The following is a 9087-nucleotide window of genomic DNA, read 5'->3' on the forward strand; positions in this document are numbered from 1 at the left end:
GAATTTGTTCTCAAATCATTCATCTGACACAGTAAGATATAAAAAAATGAATATGAACTTGTTTTGACACTCAAACATGGGAGAGGTTTGCTATTTTAAAAACACTCTCCTCCAGATGACAACTTATATATATGGACATAGGTGCAAAAGAATTTCTACACAGTAGGACATCCTAATGAATATGGAACAAACTACAAATATTGAAACAAACTAATCTGTTGCAGTCAATACCCTGAATCTTTCAAGGCGGGCTGGATGAGATCCTGAGGTCAACAGAGTCAAATGATCTCCTTTAATTTCTAACCTTTATGTTCATATTCTTGAAAATAGGGATAGTGATAAAAATGACAGTATATCATTCACCTCTTAGATTCAACAAGCTCAAAAACATAAAATTTCTGCATTCACGGAACGTTTACAATGTGAATAGAAACTATAAGAACGGATCCTTATTCAAAGCATCTCAGTTCACAGCACTTTAAAGACATCAAGGGTGACAACTGCTTTAAGCTTCTTAGCTCATCATGAGCTGGATCAGGAAATCCAGCCCACTATAGAAAACGCAACAAATCCATGACAGCCATGAGAGCAGATGACAGTTGAGCAATGTAGTAAGGAATGTTAAGTAAGCAGCTCTGACACAAGCAGTTCCCCAAGACTTGAAAAGAATGTCATGACATTCCAAACACCATTTCATGCACTACCTTTTGGCATGCTCGTGGCATAACTGTTCACCACAATTTTATGGTCAGGGTAGCCCAGGGAGCATGTAAACATTCACAGCCACTACCTCCTGCAAATATGAATTTGTTTAAACCTTAGAAAGCAACAAAAATATTTTCATTTTAGCACGCATCACATTATGATTTTACGAGTTGTGATGCTGAATTAAATTCTTAATGGACTGTGGTTTGAATCGCTTAAATTAGTACAAAGTTGAACTGCAAATGGTCATACCAAAAAAAATGGACTAAAAACCAAAGTGGAAATTTCAAACTCTTATCAAGCATGGACTTAATACCTTAATTCAAAAGAGTGCTTATCACCAATAGGTATAATGTACTTTCAAAAGACTGCCAGCTCTGATTGACCTCTGATCACTGACATCATTGCTTTCACAGCTCTGCTGGAGCCCTCTCCCTGCCACCCTGATTGTTATAGTCTGGGCGGGACTGGCCTCATGCTACATGAGTGTATATCAGTGCTTAACAGGTTGATGACACAGCACCTTATTTTTTCTTCAAAAGATTTTGATAAACTTCCCTGAATTCATTTTAAGAGCCAAACATTTACCTGGTACAAAATCAATTCATGTTACTGCAAAGTGTTCAGTCAACACTATTTGTACCATCAGGAGGAATAGCAGGTAGAACCAATTTTTCTTTCAGTTCTTGTAAGAGGTGAATCTGCTTTAACAATCTGCAATATGAAGTTAGAAGGCTGGATTGAATAAAGTAGCAATTTATACAGAACTTCAAAGTCTGGGAGCAGAAAAAGGCTTAAGTATCACAGTGCAGAACCTGCTGCTCTAAAGTTGTGCTCGGCTACTCAGGGCATGTGGCTTGGCCTTAAGAATGCCTACTTCAAATCTGCTGCACACCAGTCATCCTCTTCGAAAAAATAATTTTTTTGAAGCATCAATCAAAAATTCAATCAAAACACAAAATGCAATCAAAGGCTACTAGCAGGAATTCTAGAATTTCTTGATTTTCCTTTTTCTAAACAGTTTCAAAACCAACTGCAAGACAAGTTAAAATAGACATGGATGGGGCTGACAAAAAAAGATATTTAAATTTAAGGAAAATGTTGCAGGATCTAAAAAAATATCTACCTAGTCATGCTCCTAAAAGGTGACTGGATGAGGTCCATTTAAGTTTTATTCGATCAAATGTGCAGAAAAAACAAATGCTTATATATTAAAGCACACAGGTAACATTTCAAAAACACAAAAGCAGGGTGTTTTATCACTATTGTATTTCTGATTAATCGAGGAAAAACCAGTATCACGGGTTAATCACCTCAAATTCCTCCATGTGTGATAAAATGCATTTTTAAATCCCAAATCCACTCTGGAAAAGTGTGAAAGTAAGAAACACAAATAAATATTGTCTTTACTAAAGCACCGTTTTTCAATATTTCCTGATACATATGTTCAAATATGCTAAAATAAAGAAATATTTCCAGGGTAAACTCCCAATAGCGTTTTTACATGAAATCAATGTTGAAATATACCGAGGTAGCCTAAACATCCAATTCAGTGTTAACAGCATCTGCACAATGGGTACAAACTTCCACTCACAAGCCTTTGCACTTGGTGAGAATGAACTAAGTTCAATTTCTTGTAAAAAACTCTGTTTCTAATTACAAATTTACAACTGCATCAATGTGTATTTTGCTCCAGACTCATAACATTAGGACCTGATCAACAATGCATCAACAAGAACAATTTACCTGAAGTACCCAACTTAATGTTTTAGATTTAACTTTACACTGTACTTTTGCAGCAAGAAATTAGCCACAAGCCAAACAAAACATAATAAAACAGCACGACTGCTTCTTGCAAACCACTTAACTAAGCAAACCCACCAGGTGCTCTTGTACATTTGAAATAAATGGCACTGGTATGCTGCTATCACTGCAAAAGGCTTAGCTTCCAACTCATCATATCCTCCAACACTGGTGTTTCACTATCAGCATGCACCTTGTTATAACCCACAATACATGGAACCCTTAGCACAGCAGTATTTATAATGAAGGTGGAGAGTATTTACTTAGCAACTGTCTGCTGGTTCACCAGCTTTGGTGAAGTGTCTAGCACTGATTACTTCTTGGTGCTAAAAAAATCTGCGACAGCAGCAGGAGACTGAAAAACGAGTTTTGTGCTTAATACACAGAGCAGACACGCTGCCTGAAGATAAAAGGATTAGAAATGTGCTCTCACACAAGCAGTTCACAAAAGAAGTAGTACACATGACATGAGTAGAGTAAAACCAAAGTGTACTAAATTCCTGCAAATGAACTTGCTGAACAGGCCAGGCAAGGAAATGTATTTGAAATGAATATATGGACATCTTAATTGGAATTTAGAGCTAACACAACAATGATCACAGGCTAATACTCAGGATGCACTCTTAGCTAAAAAGCCATCATAACATTCTTCAACAGATTAAAAATTGATCTAAAATATAGTATTACAATATTAAACAAAGGGTTTCCAAACCCGTGTAACTTTGCATCTGGACAGATGTAGATTTCCATTTGCAGTGTTTATTGATTTTTAGAAGCACATGACAGTGTAAATATCTCAAATAGAAACGTCACTGTAGCACATTTTCTTATTTCTTGGCTTCAGAAAAGCTGACCCTTTATTTTTTTCCCCATGTCTGAGTGCTCTCCATAAATGTTTCATAATAAGATGGTGTCAGGCATTTCATACTTCATTACTAGAAGAGGTTCAGAACAGATGGGATTACTGTAAACCAGCACTTCCCAAACTGTGTGCTATGGAAAGTTCTCCAATATGTCCGGAAGGCCAGGTTTAAAAAGTGTAGATCAAGAATTCTGTGCAGTAAGAACCCAATATTAAACAGGTTTGTTTAGTGAAACACTCACATTATTTCACTGTGAAGTTCTAAACAAAGAATTTCAAATATTTCATACAACAGTGTTAAAATCATTTTTTGTGCTGTGGACACTTATGTTTGGGAAGCACTGCTGTAAGCAATCTTGCTGCAGGTTTCAAATACAAATACTTGACATTAATCGAAACAGAAAATGCAATCTTACTTAAGTGTGCACTCCTGTCAGGCCTATCTAGGCTTCCTGAAAAGCTCACTACCCACACAGTGCCCACTGGGTTTTATTCTGAGAAATTAAAACACCACAAAACGTCAATGAGGTGTAAACTCTTAGTTTCATACAACACATCGCATCAAACACCTTTTATAGTTGGCAAAACACCAAAAATATTATGCCAATATTACAACATATTGAAAAGTAAAGACAGGCTAAACTGTAGATAGAACCATTTTAAAGAGACACTGGGCCATATTTGTACATATGCCACACTAACAGTTGTTTTGCCCTAATAAAGAAAGAGAAGAAACAAGTATTTCAGTATATGAATTAACTAGTTATTAGAAAATGCGTAAGCTTTATTTTCATTCAGCATCATGAATATTTTGCGTTTCCCATTTCAAAAAGGTTGGTAAAACCAATACGACTTTATCAATATGACTCAGTCTTATGAAATTTGCATATAGCACAAGCATAACATGGTTTAGGACACATGGCAAAAAAGGCAATTCCTGATGCACTGAACCTAGATGAAGAAAACAGCAGTCAACGTCCACACTTTCTCTCACACACTGATCTGCAGTCTCTCAATGGAGCTGCTGTTTATTATGGGATACAAACACTTCAGTGGAAGAGCAGACATAATAAGATCTCAAAAAGCAAAGTACATCAATTACCCACCAAACAGAAAAAAAAACATTTCTGCAATCAGGAAATTCCCTCATCATTGTTGGCCTTCCTCATCACAGGGGAGTTCAAACATGACAAGGAAAATAAGAGGTACAAACTGTGAGGCCTAAATTACAGCTTTATTTCAGAGGGGGAAAAGGCAACTTCTGTTTATAACATTTACAGCCATGAGCCCTAAGAGGTGCAGAGAGATCTAATACTACTAAATTCACAATTGTGAAGAAGGAATTGGCAACACAAAATTTTAAAATACTGCAAAATGAGAAAAGCACAAGTCAAAGTCACTAGTGGAGCATCGTTTCGAAGGAAGATGCAATTTAAGGGTTGCAGACTCTCAAGGACAGATGGTAGATTGACAATGATGCCGCTGGCCACATATTTGCTAAGCATTATAAACCAAGACCAACCTGAATGTCGGGCAATGCCTGTCCCTTGTGTGAACATTTCTGGCATACACAATGTCCATCTGCAGCAGCAGACAGAAGATTTACTCCAACATCTCAGGACAGAAGGGGTAGAAATATGGGGTAAAAAAAAATGTTCGAAGCCAAGCAAGTAGGCAATTAATTTCCTACCTAGGTATTTAAAGCAGTGGAGCTTTATCTATTTCCCCAAAGCACAAAGAATTTCCTCATATGACATGCAGAGAGTGCCCACTGATAAATGACTACTGCATCAATGAAATACTCTAAATCCTTATGATGTTTCATGTCTTCTCAAAAGTAAAATACCACAATCACAAAAGGAAATCTTTCACACTTTCATCTGTTATCTAAAAATCTCTTGTAAAGAGATTTCAGGCCCCAATATAAATTCTTCATGCTTGGTAAATATCAAATGTATGAAGGACAAAATACGAATGAACTTCAGTTCAAACCTTTTTAATAACAGATTAAATTTCACAAGACCTAACAAACTAAGAAAAATGAGGCACTGGAACAGATTTAGAAAGGTCACAGACACCCAGATAAAACTAGCTTTCCACTAAAACTGGATGTTTCACCTGCTGGATGGAGTATACAATCTTATTTGTCCCTCTTGAGTGTAGAAATACACTGCTGTGATTTCAATAGCTTCTTCAGCTAGAAGCTGAACTGGCACAGACAACTTCAGCAATATAAAACAAAACTAAATGGAAATTGACACTTGTCAGAAGGTGGTGTATTTATTTTACTTAATCACTTCAGCAGTATTTTGATGGCAAAGCTCTTTCTTAAAACATACTTCCTACCACAGTATGTAAAATGCTAACTTAATAACAAATCACACACAATTAATACTGGCAATGACAGAACTACATCATTCAGATGACTTCTGCTCAGAATTATCCTAACGCCCAAAAATTCCTTAAAGGCCACTTGAGCAGAATGAACACCCTACAGCTGCACAAACAGTTCCATCCAAAACTACCGCCTGCCTGCTGGGTGTCTAAAAAAAATGGGGATCTGCATTCAGAGCCATTTACTGCAAAAGAAAAGGCTTACTCACGGTTAGAGAACACCCACCACAGCTGCATTTAAGAATGCTTTACAGGAACACTGCAAGAAGCAAAATGCCGTCTGAAATAAACAGCCAAGTGTCCTGGATACACTGCAATTCTGCAATTCGACTGAGCAAAAACAACGGGGTCTTGGTGGGAAGTGGCGACACAACAGGCACCTGAGGCCTATGCCAGATCAACCCCATCTTGTGATTCAGGTTAGCTGCAAGGCCAGAATCACCACTCCCTGGGGGGGGCAGAGAGCCTCCACAATCGATAAATAACGTTATATAAGAACGAAAACAACGGCCTTGAAATAGATACCGTATCCTTGTACGTACTACAACCATTCTTCTGGGCTTCTAGTTTTTCCTTCGAAGGTTAAACTGCTCTTTATATACATACAACACACCATCCACATGTGCGAGCACGCATACAGCTGATGAAGGCACTCAAGTCTTATAACATCAATTCGCCATGAGCCACCTCCTGTCTGTTTGGGTTGCATCAGCTGCCGAACAACTCCCAAGGATAGCGGAGCGCTGGCGTCGTCACAGTGAAAGAAGGGGAACGAACTGGGAAGCGCATAGCAACGGAATCGCGGTTTACAGCAAAGACACAGCGAAACCGGCGCCCCAAACGCCAAACCCCCCCCCCCCCCAAAAAAAAAAATCAAATAAAATCTTAAGGAGCGGTGACTTGTCACTTTCAGGGCAAGGCGTCGCAAGTTGGGAGATCCACCCTGCGGTAAAAGCAAGGCAGGCAGGGAGGGAGGGAGGCAGGGAGGGAAGGAAGGAAAAAAAAAATCCAAGCCCTGTTTTTCTGCTTTCCCTCTCGCTGGAACTGCCGCCTCCTTACTCCACCCAGAGCTGACAAGGGGCAGACATCATGAGGGCCGCGCACAGCCAGATCACGCCGATAGCGAACCAGCAAATAACACAACGGAAAGAAAGCAGCCCCCCCCCCCCCCCCAAAAGAAAATCGGACTGACCGAACCAACCGGCAACTCCCCCCCCCCCCCCCATCTTCTTCTTACTCATTCAGCTTTTTATTTTTTTTCGGCGATCGCTCTCGTCTCTTGCTCCACCCTGCCCCTCGATGCCGGTGTTAGCGTGTTGATCATGGCAGACCGGGAGAAAAAAAAAAGGATCGTCAAAGGTATCGCCACCAAAAAACAACAATCTATCCCCTATTTTTTTTCCTCCCCAACAGTGAAAAAGAAGTGATTGTATCCCTCCCCAGACCGACAGACAGAAATCACGTTTTAGCTCCATACCGGTGCCTTAACAGACCGGCTTGTCCCGGCTCCTTTCCTCCAAACCACTTGTGTTGAAAATCCCTGCCAAACCCAAGGCTTTTTTCCCCCCTCATCTTCAACTGAAGTCACATTACGCGTCCAAAACTGAACTGTTAACGTCACAAGTGTCATTGCAAAATGCAGCAGCACATAATTGAAGATGCCCGTTGGGTTGGTCTGGCGTTGGGTTGCAGTTAAAATAAAAGTGTGCGTCGATAGAAGCCACCAGCCAAAACAATACAGGCTGGATTCAGATGAATATTAGAGAAAAAAAACGCACCCTTCCGCACACAAATCCTTCAAGCAGCACCCCCAAAACAAATCGAAAGAACACAAAATTCCCCGCGCACCAGATGGAAATGAAAAGTTACGATTAAAGGACCGAGCTACATGGGCAAAAAGATCATTTCAAGGTCGGAAAAATGTAACCTGTTTTTAAAGCCAGGCGAACGCAGGGCAGATCTTTTAGCTAGGAGGTTACCCGGGACGACGTAACAGGTTTCTATCATTACAAATGGGCAAAACAATTAAGCCTATTTTGTGAGAAACCCATCGCTTGTACTGGTTGGTCTGGGAGAGGTGTATAAGCAGACAGGATGACGATTTTCGCTGGACCGTACACATGCCACGCCGGTATTCAAAACACTTTCTAAAAGACCTATCATTTAGATCAAAAATAAGCCCTTCGTTCTCTTTTTTTTTTTACTAACCAAACTCTGAACACTACGTGAATTTGTTAACAGCGTTTGAAGGTCTTTCAAAACGCTGCATTCCTTCAACCAGAAGCAAAATGACAACATCAAATCACCTTCCCATCTGAGCCATCTGCAAGGTTACACAAAATCAGAAGATATTTAAACGCCTCCCTTCAGCCCTGCTAATGAAGTTGGGCTAATTCGCAAATCAATTAAGAATGCATCCTCACAAAAGCCACCAGAAAATGACCTACATTTTAAAAAAGACCAACCACAAACTTCTAAATATGTGTCCTAATCGATTGCAACTTCCCACCCCTCTTACCGAAGCCCTCAAATTCGAATATACTTTCTGCTGTCACAGAATTTTTTTTAAAAAAAATCATAGAAAACCATAAACAGGAGGCACAAACTCACGTCTTCGGTTAAAAGACTCCGTAAATTACCAGTCGAGCTGAAAAAACCGCAAGTCAGTGGAAGGACAACTTGTAAAAATGACTGTTTTAAAGACTGTTATTTTTTTTCATTTTTCTGCCTTTGCTGTTGCTCTAACGGCCTGGCCGCCATTTTGAGACACAGAAAGGAGGCGCAAAAAAAATTGCAGCCACATCGTCATTTTTACCACCTTGTTTTCTTAAACACAAAATCAACACCGGAAGTTAAACCGCAGAAATCTTACCGTATTGTCTTTCCTCCTTCTCCTTCGCCGGGTCAGGTACTCATAAAACACAAGATGGGGAGTATTTTTCGGTACAAAGCGAGGGACTTCGGATTTCACTGGCTATGTCTATCTCCTTGTCTCTCCTCCGATCCTTGTTTTCTGTACCGCATTCGCCTTCGGACGCAGGGTACGCGCACGGACTCGCGTTCGCAGTCTGTTTGACGGAGGCGCGCACGCCCCCCCCCGCACTTCAGCAGCGTCGTTCGTTTTTCGCGGGCACGCGCATCGAACGTCCTCTTCCTTGTTCACGCCCGAGCGCGCCCCGACGTCCCTTACGTCATCAAACTGCTGTGCTGTGGGACCGTAGGGTGTAGATATTGTGCGCATGACTTTCCGGCTGTGGGGGGGGGGGTCTGAAGACGTCAGGTCTGACAGCGCTAATTGTCATCAATTAATATATCTCTATTAC

At 40.3% G+C, this 9087-nt stretch overlaps 1 protein-coding gene across 2 annotated transcripts in view; it reads right to left on the reverse strand.

Moving 5' to 3' along the window:
- Nucleotides 1-8834, reverse strand: part of pafah1b1a (platelet-activating factor acetylhydrolase 1b, regulatory subunit 1a) — a 36478-nt gene extending 27644 nt beyond the window's left edge. Inside the window, exon 1 of one of the 2 annotated variants that reach the window (XM_088906890.1) lies at nucleotides 8637-8834. The gene's annotated coding sequence lies outside the window, so the exon portion shown is untranslated. The remainder of the gene's footprint in view (nucleotides 1-8636) is intronic. The other variant, XM_088906891.1, reaches the window with a different exon arrangement.
- Nucleotides 8835-9087: the final 253 nt, after the last annotated feature.

This window comes from Atractosteus spatula, chromosome 27 (genome assembly GCF_055471065.1).
Source record: "Atractosteus spatula isolate fAtrSpa1 chromosome 27, fAtrSpa1.hap1, whole genome shotgun sequence".
Taxonomy (NCBI): domain Eukaryota; kingdom Metazoa; phylum Chordata; class Actinopteri; order Semionotiformes; family Lepisosteidae; genus Atractosteus; species Atractosteus spatula.